Source organism: Saccopteryx leptura, chromosome 6 (genome assembly GCF_036850995.1).
Source record: "Saccopteryx leptura isolate mSacLep1 chromosome 6, mSacLep1_pri_phased_curated, whole genome shotgun sequence".
Taxonomy (NCBI): Eukaryota; Metazoa; Chordata; class Mammalia; order Chiroptera; family Emballonuridae; genus Saccopteryx; species Saccopteryx leptura.
The window spans coordinates 33,917,962-33,932,354 of NC_089508.1; the positions used below are offsets into that span (position 1 = coordinate 33,917,962).

A 14,393-nucleotide genomic window follows, 5' to 3' on the forward strand; every position below is an offset into this window, starting at 1 on the left:
GTTATTATATGTGAAAGCCCACACATTATATCTAATTAGTTTTCTTTTGCTCAAGACTTTAAAAATATTTGCAATAATAAACCTACTACCTCCTTAAACTGAGCACCACTTCAGTAAATAGGTGTGTTACAGCACATGCCTACTAAGCAAAAGCTGAGTTTTCAGACAACATTCCTGATGCCCGCCAATCGTCTTTCAACATCTTTGTCACAGGCTGCTTAACGCAAACCCACTTAAACTACCAGGAAAACCATGAGACCAACAATCAGAAAAATAGATACAAGCTACATGAGCCACTAGAATTACCTACATTTCACAAGAATTTTGGGAGATTTCTCTGTCTTATACCCAAATCTTAGCTTCTCTGTTTATATGATCTATACATAAATACCTTATTTATCATTAGACTACCTTCTTTTCCATTAAAATAACAGCTATAAGAATTAATTAGGCAATTCTTAATATTTTACATATTAATTTATGCAAATGTAAGTTCAGCTTATTTGATGTTTTCATTACAAGTAACCAGAAATTTGTGTAGGAGTTACTCTAGTGCTGAGCTTAATTTTAATTATAAAAACCAGGAGTGTATACACATTTCCAGAAAATTAAACCCAACTTTCTCTATTTACATTTACTGAATATTAAAAAATCAATCCTAATAATAATGTATTTTTTACTTTATATAATAGTCTAAAAAATTATGATCTGAAATTAATACTGTCAGCTTAGAAACAATAAGGCCATGCTCATATTCACTATACTAGATGAAGGGGAGTAGATTATAGATCATGTAAGAAAAGACTGGGCCGGAGGATTCTGGGAGTTCCCTTGCTTAGACTATCATGCTTATTTATCTGATCTAGCCTTTGACTCAGAAAAATGTCTGCAAACTGATATTAACTGAGTTAAAATTCTGTTTTAATCTTCTCCCTTGGAATGTTCATAGTCTACTGTAAGAGACAGCAAAGAAATGGAATGATTCTTCTTTCTCAGTTGGTTTCTCTTCATTAGATTCTAAACTCGTTAAAGACAGGGATCATGTCTTATTCTTATATCCTGCAGTGCTTAACACAATAAATTTAACATAAGAAATGCCCAATAAGTCCTGGCTAGTTGGCTCAGTGGTAGAGCACTGGCCCAGCACGTGGATGTCCTGGGTTCAATCCCAATCAGGGCACACAGAAGAAGTGACCATCTGCTTCTCCAACCCTCCCCCCTTCTCTCTCTCTCTCTCTCTTTCCCTCCTGTAGCCATGGCTTGATTGGTTCAAGCGAGTTGGCCTCGGATGCTGAGGATGGCTCGGTGGCCTCTGCCTCAGGCGCTAAAATATGGCTTGGTTGCTGAAAAATGGAGCTACAGCCCCAGATGGTCAGAGCATCACTTTTAGTGGGCTTGCTGGGTGGATCCCAGTTGGGGTGCATGTGGGAGTCTATCTCTCTGCTCCCCTCCTCTCACTAAAAATTAAAAACACAAACAAACAAACAAACAAAAAAGAACAAAAAAAAAACCCCAAAAGAAATGTCCAATAAATATTTATTCAACTAAACTTAGAAATGTTATAAATTCACAGAAGATGTACAAAGGACTCTAAAACTTTGTGGCAAGGAGTCATAGCAAACAGTCAAAACATAAGAATACAGTTCTTTGAGAGGCATTTCAAGGAACTAAATATTAGCTAGATAGAAAAGACTATTTCAGAAGGAGGGAATCACATGACCAATACAAAGGAAGAGTATAAAAGTACCGTGCTTTCAAAAAAGAGAACAGGGCCCCGGCCAGTTGGCTCAGTGGTAGAGCGTCGGCCTGGCGTACGGGGGACCTGGGTTCGATTCCCGGCCAGGGCACATAGGAGAAGCGCCCATTTGCTTCTCCACCCCCACCCCCTCCTTCCTCTCTGTCTCTCTCTTCCCCTCCCACAGCCAAGGCTCCATTGGAGCAAAGATGGCCCGGGCGCTGGGGATGGCTCCTTGGCCTCTGCCCCAGGCGCTAGAGTGGCTCTGGTCGCGGCAGAGCGACGCCCCGGAGGGACAGAGCATCGCCCCCTGGTGGGCAGAGCATCGCCCCTGGTGGGTATGCCGGGTGGATCCCGGTCGGGCGCATGTGGGAGTCTGTCTGACTGTCTCTCCCCGTTTCCAGGTTCAGAAAGGAAAATAAAAAAAAGAGAACAGAATAAAAAAAAAAAAAAAAAAAGAGAACAGAATAGAATAAGGCTGACTGGGCAATGGGAGTATGTGATACATAAATAATGATAAAACTGGTAAGCCATTTATCCTGAAAGTACTGACTTATTACAAAAATTAAAGCAGGGGATGGCATGATCACATTCACTTTTAAAAAAATATCACTCTGGCAGAAGTGTAGAGGACTAACTAGAGGGTGGCAATGAGACCAGTTTGAAGGCAACTGTAAGAAATGTGGCCCTGAACTTATGACAGTGAAATGAAGAAAAATCATATTAAAGAAATGTGTAAGTTATAGATGCACTAGAACTTAGCTCTGACTGGTTGGCTCAGTGGTAGAGCATCAGCCCAGCATGTGGAAGTCTTGGGTTCGATTCCCAGTCAGGGCACACAGGAGAAGCAACCACCTGCTTCTCTACCCTTCCTCCCCTCTCTAGCTCTCTTTTTTCCACTCCTGCAGCCATGGCTTGAGTGTTTCAAACAAAAGTCCTGAGCGCTGAGATGGCTCCATGGCCTCAGCCTCAGGTGCTAAAATAGCTTGGTTGCTGAGCAACGGAGCTGCAGCCAGGTTGGGCAAAGCATTGCCTGGTAGGGGCTTGCCAGGTGGATCCCAGTTGGGACACATGTGGGAGTCTGTCTCTGCCTCCTTGCCTCTCAATAAAAAAAAAAACAGATACTAGGACTTGGGGTCTATTTCATATAGCAGAGAAAGAAGAAGAAAGAAGGAAAAAGAAATGAGGAGGAGGGGATAAGAGGAGAAAGGGTGGAGAAATGAGGGAGGGGGAAGGGGAAGGAAGAAAAAGGAAGGAGGATGAAGTAGTAATAGTAGTAATAACTACAACTATAACATTTACTGATCACTATGTACTGTACAATACTGCAAGCACTGTACAGCATTCATTTAATACTCATTACAATTGTTAAAGGAAGTCCAAATATGTCCATTTTGTAGATGAGGAATGAGGACTAAAGTAGGCCTTGAAGATAGGATGGAGGAATAAGGGAGAGGCCATGAGCAGGGAGATAAAAGGTATGAGAAAAGTATATATAAGGATAGTTGAACCAAAGCAGTCAGCTTGTACAATAGGATAGTGGCTAGAAGGTTTGTATTCAACTTGTGAAAGGTCTTAATTATAAGTCCTTAATTCTCAAGGTGGTAGAAAAGTCATCAAAGGTTTAGAAAACGGGTGATTTGTACTTAATTTTAATTGAGCATTTATCCCTGGCTATGATCCAGAGTTATAGAGACAGGATCCCTGCCTATTAGTCTACCTACCAAAATGTCCTACAAGGTCTAAAAATTAATGTGTCCAGAATTAAACTCATATTTCCCTTTAATTCTCTCATATTTTCTTTAACCTTCTTCTTCCACTCTCAATTCTAACTAATGCCACTATATCCATCCAGTTATCCAAAACAGCTGAATGCTTGAGAGAACAGGCTCCAGAATCAAACTGCCTGGAATCTCATCGTTGCCTATGCTCTTTTTGAGTCTTAGCTCAAGCATATTCTCCTCTGGATTTCCATGACTCCGCAAACTGAATGTTTAACTCCTCCGGAATCCCACAATCCTGTCACATCTCTGATCAAACTGGACTACAAACTATTTATACCTCTGTCTCTCTTCCTATCAAACTAGAATCCCTAGAGGTCAGAAACCAGGCTGCCCAGTCTCTGGATCTCTGACACTGCCCAGCACAAGGCCAATCAAACAGAAGGCTTCAGGAATTAAGACAGCGTGACGCCAAGGCCACTATTTTTGGGTCACTAGGTAGACGGCGCCATTAACGAAGATTAAGAATAGAGGAGAGGGAAAATTAAAAGGAGCAAAAAATTAAAAGGTCATATGGACTTATTTTTGGACACATTAATTGCAAGGCAACTGTAGATCATAGAGGCAAATAATCTAATCAGCATCTGTCTTATTCGTCTCTCTAGTCCTGATATCTAGTAAGAAATAAACGTTTAATTAAGTATATGAGCAAATCACTATTGTTCAGAACCTCTGATAGCTTTCATATTACCGAAAGAACAGTTTGAACTTACAAAGTAAACCCAAACTTTCTAACTGTATCTTTTACTACTTTACTGCACAAGCCTTCTAAGTTAGCTTCCTCGTTTGTGCCTATCCCATTTTTTTTCTTCCTGCCTAAATGCCTTATAAACTAAGAAATATGTACAGCTTCTCCTTTCTTCTTATGCCTTCAAGATCTACCACAGAGCCCTATTCCTTCAATACGTTTCTCCAGACCACCTTGGTTAAATAATCAGATAACACTCCACATGTAGTATAATGCTCACAAGTTAATTCAGAAAAGCTATGAAAGATTCAAAAAGTTCTTTCAGAATCAGAAACTTATGCTGTGCCTTCTAGTTTTACCTTTAAGATAACATTTTAGACAGGAAAATTCTGAATACCCTAGCTTATACATGTAGTCAATACAGATTAATAAACAGTGGAAGAGTTGAGACCACCTTATGCAGATAACGCAGTTACAATGTGTTGACCCTAAGAGTAGTCCTCTCTTCTCAATCCTCTAATTATAAATTGCTTTATTTATTTTATTTTATTTTTTCTTTTTACAGAGACAGAGAGTGAGTCAGAGAGAGGGATAGATAGGGACAGACAGGAACGGAGAGAGATGAGAAGCATCAATCATCAGTCTTTCGTTGTGACACCTTAGTTGTTCATTGATTGCTTTCTCATATGTGCCTTGACCGCGGGCCTTTAGCAGACCGAGTAACCCCTTGCTCGAGCCAGCAACCTTGGGTCCAAGCTGGTGAGCTTTGTTTTTGCTCAAGCCAGATGAGCCTGCGCTCAAGCTGGCGACCTTGGGGTCTCAAACCAGGTCCTCCGCATCTCAGTCCGACGCTCTATCCACTGCGCCACCACCTGGTAAGGCTAAATTGCTTTTTAAATGCCTCAAAAGCACACATTTCAAATTCTCATAGGAGTCTCAGCTCATACCCATCAATGATGGGAAAAAAAAATTGAATAAAAATAAAATAATAAATCAATCCAAACTCTTTACATAGTCCAAAAAGCAAGAAAATGAATTTTCAGGTCGGCAAGCCAAAGCTTTTTCAATGCTAACTTCAAACTAGTGGGGGAAAAAGGGCTGTGCTTATGTGAATTGGATGCAAGAAAAGGGAGTAAAAAGATGCTAAGTAAGATTCAATAAATACAAATCATTAAAATTTTGGAGCATGAAATAGTGTGAGGAATACTGGCCCACTGAAAACTGCACACCAACAGCCAGAACCATTTGTGTGAGAGCTGGGAAACATGACAGGTTAGCAGGAAGACAATTTCCTATATAACCAACAGCCTAATTTTTAGACAGAGGAAAATGTAAAATATATACTTCATACGCATAAACATGGTTGGCATATACTCTTGTCCAGAACTCTAAATTTATTTTCAATCCATTCTCCCTCTCTTTCTCCCACAAGTAATGCCCTTTGACCAGCAGCTGGGAAGTCTCATTTTAAGTGATCAGCATTCTTCAGACATTCTAAGAACTTGAACCATTTGTTTCCATAGAAACAGCTTTTTCAGCTAACACAAGATTCAGGCCAACAACAGTGAAAAGAACTTACATTATGCTAATTGGAAAGACCTTGTCTACTATTCTTAGTTTCTCTTCTCCGGTTTTTCACAGAACGCAGGCTAACCTTCTTACTCTGTAAAACAGAAAAGAGACAATTAATCAAGTAAAAAAGTCTGCAGTGTTTTTTAGAGAGGGAATGGAAGAGAAAGGTTAATTTAATACAATATCCAGTTGTTTGCGGATAGCAAGCCTTTCTTAGCATAAAGTAGTAAAAAAAATGCAACCCCTCCCAATCTCTAATGGACACATATCAAAAGCAATATAAATGACCTGAAATCCGTGATGAGAAAAAGGTAAACATAAGGGTAAAACCCTTTTGCAGATTATTTTTTACGACACTTTTGACCTCTAGGTTAAGATTCAAACAAAAATTCAGTGTTTTGTTCTTTGTTTTAACTACAATTTCTGGGTCAATTTTAAACATTATGAATAATTTATGATGCCAATAAATAATGTTTCAAAAATGAGAATTTGACAAATGGGAACCACAGTTAATTCAGAAGGGTAAATGTTGATACTACATTGGAGACCAAGAAAGAAGATACTGTGAGAGGATGAGAGGTAGTGAGACTCCCACAAGTGCCATGGCCGGGATCCACACAGCAACCTCACCTGGGGCCGATGCTCAAATCAACCAAGCTATCCTCAGTGCCTGAGGTTGACACCTGGACCAATTGAGCCACTGGCTGCAGGAGGGAAAGAGGAAAGAAGGGGGAGAGTAAGGAGAAGAGAAGCAGGTGATGTCTTCTCCTGTGTGTCCTAACTGGGAATCAACCTTGGAATGTCCATATGCTGGGAAGACACTCTATCCACTGAGTCAACCAGCCAGGGCCAGGCCTGCAATAAATTTTAAAACATGCAACACCTGACTATTTTAGTCAGGGGCATTGACTTCTTTTGATTGTCAAATAAAAACATGACCACAGCCAACACAACAATAGCCGCCTAGTGTGAATTAATCAAAATTATATCTATTTTTTTGTCATATTGGCAAAAAGTGTATTTTTTAGTGTCACAAAGAATTTTGGTAATTAATTTATGTGTGCCATGAGATGAAAAAGCTTGAAAATCTCTGTAGCAGGGTAATAGATGATAAAACGCAAACACAGTAAAATGACTTCAGATAAAGGGCTAGAGAGAACGTAAAACTAGGTAATATTGAAATAGGGTATGTGGCAAAACAGCTGCAACTGATAAAAGGTACAGAAACAGTCAAGATGAAGGCCACCGCCTGACCAGGCAGAGGCGCAGTGGATAGAGCATCGGACTGGGATGTGGAGAACCCAGTTTGAGACCCGGAGGTCACCAGCTTGAACGCGAGCTCATCTGGTTTGAGCAAAGCTCACCAGCTTGGACCCAAGGTTGCTGGCTTGAGCAAGGGGTTACTCAGTCTGCTGTAACCCCACATATGAGAAAGCAATCAATGAACTAAAGCACCACAATGAAAAACTGATAATTGATGCTTCTCATCTCTCTCCGTTCTTGTCTGTCTGTCCCTATCTAGCCCTCTCTCTGACTCACTCTCTGTAAAAAAAGAAAAAAAAAAGATGACGGCCACCACCCACCATATTTAGGGCTTAAAACTGGCAGAGACCAGCTGATAAAAATGTCAACTAATTTCACCTAACAGTAACTCCTACCCTTAGTAGAGGTTCACTGTAAAACATTAGCACGTTAAATGACACATGCCATGATCACAAACAGAAAGCCCATTGAGGGACAAAAAATGGCCAACAGAGATCCTCTGCAAAATTCTACCTCTTTCCCAGGGAGATCCTGAATACTCCTCCCCCTCATGAATACACTAACCCCTGATTAAAAGAACCTTGATAAAGGAAGCAGATACCACTGAAGGGGCGCTGCTCCATTTTAGGGTAGCCCAATCCATCTCATGCTTCACTAATAAACTCACTTTCACTTTAAACTCTATGCTGGCCTGTATTTGAACTCTTTCCTGCACAAAGTCAAGAACTCACAGTGGGTTCCCACACCCCCCAAAAAACCAACATCAATATAATACAGGTTATGATGTTTAGAAGGGGCAACATTAGATAAGATGGTCAAGGAAGTCCTACTTTAAGAGGTGACAGTTGAGAACTGAATATCAACAAAGTGAGTGAGCTTTGAGAAGATCTAGAAATAAAAGTTTCCAGGTTGAGGGACTAGAAAGTACATTTTCTATGGATGTCATCTGGAATCTCAATTTCAATATACAGATGCTCCTCTACTTACGATGGAGTCAAATCACGGTAAGCCCACAATAAATTGAAAATACCATTAAGTTGAAAATGCATTTAATACTACACTGTAGGGCAGGGGTCCCCAAACTATGGCCCGCGGGGCTGCATGTGGCCCCCTGAGGCCATTTATCCAGCCCCTGCCGCACTTTCGGAAGGGGCACCTCTTTCATTGGTGGTCAGTGAGAGGAGCATAGTTCCCACTAAAATACTGGTCAGTTTGTTGATTTAAATTTACTTGTTCTTGCCCTGGCCGGTTGGCTCAGCGGTAGAGCGTCGGCCTAGCGTGCGGAGGACCCGGGTTCGATTCCCGGCCAGGGCACACAGGAGAAGCACCCATTTGCTTCTCCACCCCTCCGCCGCGCTTTCCTCTCTGTCTCTCTCTTCCCCTCCCGCTGCCAAGGCTCTATTGGAGCAAAGATGGCCCGGGCTCTGGGCATGGCTCTGTGGCCTCTGCCTCAGGCGCTAGAGTGGCTCTGGTCGCAACATGGCGACGCCCAGGATGGGCAGAGCACCGCCCCCTGGTGGGCAGAGCGTCGCCCCTGGTGGGCGTGCCAGGTGGATCCCGGTCGGGCGCATGCGGGAGTCTGTCTATCTCTCCCTGTTTCCAGCTTCAGAAAAATGAAAAAAATAAATAAATAAATAAATAAATAAATTTACTTGTTCTTTATTTTAAATATTGTATTTGTTCCCGTCTTGTTTACTTTAAAATAAGATATGTGTGGTGTGCATAGGGATTTGGTCATAGTTTTTTTTATAGTCCGGCCCTCCAACGGTCTGAGGGACTGTGAACCGGCCCCCTGTGTAAAAAGTTTGGGGACCTCTGCTGTAGGGTATCATTGTTTACCCTCATGATCATGTGGCTGGCTGGAAGTTGCAGCTTGCTGCCACTGCCCAGCGGAATGAGGGAGTATCGTACCACATACACCTAAGGAAAAAAAATCAAACTTCAAAATTTGAAGGACAGTTTCTATTAAATGCACACTGCTTTTGCACCATCACAAAATCGAAAACTCCTAACTTGAACCATCATAAGTCAGGGACCGTGTGTATCCCAAACTAACAACCTCTTCCCTACTATTAATTATACCACTATCTTCAAGATCTTTATCTTTCTCAAGTTCTATTATACAATTAGTTGCCAACTTAATTACACAAGGCTGTTTGAACCCATGGAACAGTGGCAGAATGTAACCCCCAAGTATGCCACTAAAAAAACTGTTAAGAAAATGGAAAGGCAAAGATAAAAAAGGAAATATTTGCAAAATATTTATGTCTGCTATAATTACTTACAACCCAGAAGTCAAAAATCAATTTTTAAAAATAGGGCAAGAGCCTGACCAGGTGGGGGTGCAGTCGATCAGCCTAGTATGCAGAGGACCCAGGTTCAAAACTCCGAGGTCACCGGCTTGAGTGCAGGCTCATCAGCTTGGGCGCGGGGGTCACTGGCTTGGGTGTGGGATCATAGACATGATCCCACGGTCACTGGATTGAGCCCAAAGGTTGCTGGCTTGAAGCCCAAGGTCGCTGGCTTGAGCCCAAGGTCACTGACTTGAGCACGGGGTCACTTGCTTTGCAGTAGCCACCCCCCCAGTCAAAGCACATATGAGAAAGCAATCAATGAACAACTAAGGTGCTGCAACAAAGAATTGATGCTTCTCATTTCTCTCCCTTATTGTCTGTCTGTCCCTATCTGTCCCTCTAACTCTCTCTCTGTCTCTGTAAAAAAATTAAAAAATAAAAGTAGGGCAAGAGATTTGACCACTTCAACAAAGACAGGCAAATGACAAAAATAATCATTTGGAGATACTCAACATCATTAATTCTTAAAAAATGCAAACTTAAAACGACGAGATAGTGACATAAGGATAGAAATCAATGGAACAGAATTAAGTGTCTAGAAATTCTCAGATATACAGACAACTGATTTTTAACAAGGGTGCCAAGAATATTAAATGGGAAGAAAATAGTCTCTTTAATGAATAATCTAGGACAACTGGATATCCACCCAAAAGAATAAGGTTGGACTCTTACCTCACACCATATAGAAAAATTAACTCCAAATGGATCCAAGACACAAATATGTATATAAGAATTAAAACTAGCCTGACCGGGCGGTGGCACAGTGGATGGAGCATCGGACTGGGATGCAGAGGGCCCGGATTTGAGACCCCGAGGTCACCAGCTTGAGCGTGGGCTCATCTGGTTTGAGCAAAGCTCACCAGCTTGGACCCAAGGTCGCTGGCTCCAGCAAGGAGTTAGTCGGTCTGCTGAAGGCCCACGGTCAAGGCACATATGAGAGAAAGCAATCAATGAACAACTAAGGTGTCGCAATGTGCAACGAAAAACTAATGATTGATGCTTCTCATCTCTCCGTTCCTGTCTATCGGTCCCTGTCTAGACCTCTCTCTGACTCTCTGTCTCTGGAAAAACAAAACAAAACAAAACAAAACAAAACTAAAACTATAAAACTCTTACAAGAATACACAGATGTAAATCTTCATAACCTTGGATTAGGCAGAGGTTTCTTAAGATAGGACATCAAAAACACAGGCAACAACAACAAAACAGATAAATTAGACATAAAAAAAAACCCCAACTCTGTGCTTCAAAGAACTTCAGAAAAGTGAAAAGTCAGTTCATGGAATTGGAGAAAGCTTTTGCAAATCAGTATGTGACAGGGAACTTGTATGTAGAACATGTAACAAACTCTTGTGACTGTAATAAAAAGATGAAATGGCCTGATTTAAAAATGGGAACAGTACCTGAATACAGTTCTCCAAAGAAGATATAAAAAGATATTCAACATTCTTAGTCACCAGAGAAAAGCAAATCAAAACCAAAAGACCAGTTAGGCTCTGTCAAAAGGACAAGGAAATAACAAGTGTTGGTGAGGACATGGAGAAAAAGGAACCCCTGTGCACTCAGGTGGAAATGTAAATTGGAGCAGCCACTATGGAAAACAGTATGGAGGTTTGTCGAAAAATTAAAAATAGAACTACCAAATGATCTAGCAATTCTACTTCTGTGTATTTATCCAAAGAAAATGAAAACACTAATTTGAAAAGTTATACATACTCCTACATTCACTGCAGCATTATTTATAATAGTCAAGATTTGTTAATAACCTAAGTGTGCCCATCAATGGATAGATAGATGAGTTGGTAACGAAGACGTGATGTAATAAACACACTCTCACAACGCCATAATACTTAGCCATTAAAAAGTGAAATCTTGCCATTTGCAACAACATGGATGGACCTGAAGGAATTACCCTCAGTGAAATAAATGAGATGGAGAAAGAGAACATTGTATGATTTCACTTACATGTGGAAGATTAAAACAACCAAAATAAACAAAACAAAACTCATACACAGGTAACAGGTTGGTGGCTGCCAGAGGGGAGAGGATGCTGGAAGGGGGTGGGTAAAAGGGATGAAGGGAATTAAGAGGAATAAGCTTTCAGATATAAAATAAGTAAGTTGTGGAGGTGTAATGTACAGCACACTTACTATAATCAATATACTGCGAATCTGAAAGCTAAGAAAGTAAATCTTAAAAATTCTCAACACAAACACAAATTTTGTAACTTTGTATTGGAAGAAATAATAACTATACTTACTGTGGTGATCATTTTGCAATGTATAAAGATGTCCAAAAAAAGTCAAATAATTATGCTGTATACTTGAAACTAATATAATATTGTATGTCAATTATACTTCAATTTAAAAAAATGAGAAACCACTTAATATCCATTAGGATAGCTAGATACAAAAAGATAAGTGCTGTGGAGGATGTGGAGAAACTAGAACCCCCATACACTGCTGGTGGGAATGAATGTCAGATGGTGCAGCCACACTGGAAAACAGTATTCCTTAAAAGACTAAACACAGAGTTACTATATGCTCCAGCAATTTCACTCCTGAATAACTCTGAATATACTTAAAGCCACTGTACACTTGAAATAGATGAACTGTATGGTATGTGAATTGTATCTCAATAAAGCTGTTAAAAAACAACAAAATACCATTACAAACATAACAAAATAGCTAAAATTAAAAAGACTGACAACACTAAGCATTGGAGAGGATGTGAAGAAATTGAAATGCTCAAATAACAGTGGTGTTAATGTAAAATGGTTGTCAGTTTCTTAAAATATTAAACATACACTTATGATATAACCCAGTGATTCCACACAAGAGAAATAAAAACACATTTCTATTTGTAAAAATCACAAAGATCTGCATGGAGCATTCAAATATTACTAATAACTTAAAATTGGACATAATCCAGATGTCCTTCAGCTGGTGAACAAATAAAATACGGAATACGATTCAATAATAAAAAATAATGATATGCTACAACATGGGTGGCATTTAAAACAGTATCTAACACAGAATATCTACTGCAACATTCCATTCATATGCTATTTCTAAGTAAAGGCAAAACTAGCACTGTTAGAGAAAGTAGTTTGCTGGTTTCCTACAGCTGGGAGTGGGAGCAGAAGCTAGCTACAAAAAGATGAGGGACATTTCTTTAGGCGATGAAAGTATAACAAAAATATATTTCAGTGATATCTGCACAATATAAAGTTATTAAAACTCAAACTGTATCCATAAAATATGAATTCTACGAAATATAACTTATACTTCAATAAAGTTGGTTTTAAAATTCATCAAATTGGCCTGGCCAGGCGGTGGTGCAGTGGAAAGAGCGTTGGGCTGGAGGCTGAGGACCCAGGTTCAAAACTCCGAGGTCACCAGCTTGAGCGTGTTCTCATCTGATTTGAGCATGGGATCACAAACATGACCCCATGGCAGCTGGCTTGTGCCCAAGGTCTCTGGCTTGAGCAAGGGACCACTGGCTCAGCGGGACCCACCCCTGCTCAGGCACATATGAGAAGCAATCAATGAACAACTAAGGTGCAGCAACTGAGAGTTGATATTTCTCATCTCTCTTCCTTCCTGTCTGTCTGTCTCTCTCTCTTAAAAAAAAATCAAACTGAACACTTAAAATTAGTGAATTTTAATTACCTTCTGAGCTGCTTTTAAGATATACATTTAAAACCGCATCTTATTACATGTAAATTATATCTCAGTCAAACTAATTTTTTAAAGACCATTGTATAAATATAAAAATATTCCAGAAACAAGTCATATATGACTTCATATAAAAAAAACACTTTATTTGCTCAATAAATGTTTAACTCAATGCATAAATTTCAGTTTCCAATAATAAATGGCACACACATCATTTTCACAGAGAATGAACTTACCCATTTGTAAAAAATAAGTAAATTACAAGTGTTAGTCAAATTAGTTTGTAAATATAATGTACTAGCTGTACCTGGCCGGCCACGCGTTGCTGTGGCTCAGTCTGGTTAAATGGAAAAGAAAGAAAAGAGAAAGCGCACATTTCTAATATGTTTAATTTCACAATGCTTGTGGGTATACAATATTTTTTGTTGTTCCATTGTCTGTGCAGATATAGAGATTGTCTGGTTTGCCAACTCTAGAACACGCAACATATAACTGTCCATGTGAGAAGCAATCCGTGCCTAGATCTAAACTGCACAATTCTAAAGACTGGCCCTGAGCTTTGTTGATGGTAATTGCAAACACACGCCAATTGAATTGGGAACTGCAATCTCTTAAATTGAAATGGCATATCCGTTGGAATCATAGGAATGCGAGGAATGAGGACATCTTCACCTTTGAAAGGTCCTGTCGAGATTATTGCTTCTATGGCCCTGGCCAGTTGGCTCAGTGGTAGAGCGTCGGCCTGGTGTGCAGGGGTGCCGGGTTCGATTCCCAGCCAGGGCACACAGGAGAAGCGCCCATCTGCTTCTCCACCCCTCCCCCTCTCCATCCTCTCTGTCTCTCTCTTCCCCTCCCGCAGCCAAGGCTCCATTGGAGGAAAGATGGCCCCGGTGCTGGGGATGGCTCTATGGCCTCTGCCTCAGGCGCTAGACTGGCTCTGGTCTCAACAGAGTGACGCCCCGGATGGGCAGAGCATCGCCCCCTGGTGGGCGTGCCAGGTGGATCCTGGTCGGGCGCATGCAGGAGTCTGTCTGACTGCCTCCACGTTTCCAGCTTCAGAAAAATACAAAAAAAAAAAAAAAAGGGAAAAAAAAAGATTATTGCTTCTACAACGTTGCTCATTAATTTTTTTTACTGCAAGCCGCGTGCTGTTGCAAAGCTTTGGTTGGTTGGTATTTCGCAACACAATAATTGGCACACCAATTTTCAATTGCAGTACGTGTGGTGGCATTCCTGGCAGATCGAGTGAATTCAAAAACTCTGTTGGATAATTAACCGCTTCATCTGCTTCCACAACTGTGTCGACGGACTTGTATGTGACTG

General features: G+C 40.6%; 1 protein-coding gene across 3 annotated transcripts in view; it reads right to left on the bottom strand.

The window, feature by feature from the left end:
* The window catches only part of PALS1 (protein associated with LIN7 1, MAGUK p55 family member), a 96,498-nt gene that overhangs the window by 58,453 nt on the left and 23,652 nt on the right, over nt 1-14,393 (bottom strand). For 2 of the 3 annotated variants that reach the window (XM_066342451.1, XM_066342452.1), the window contains exon 2: nt 5,784-5,867. The exons of the other annotated variant lie outside the window; for it this stretch is intronic. The gene's annotated coding sequence lies outside the window, so the exon portion shown is untranslated. The remainder of the gene's footprint in view (nt 1-5,783; nt 5,868-14,393) is intronic. 3 annotated transcript variants of the gene reach the window in all.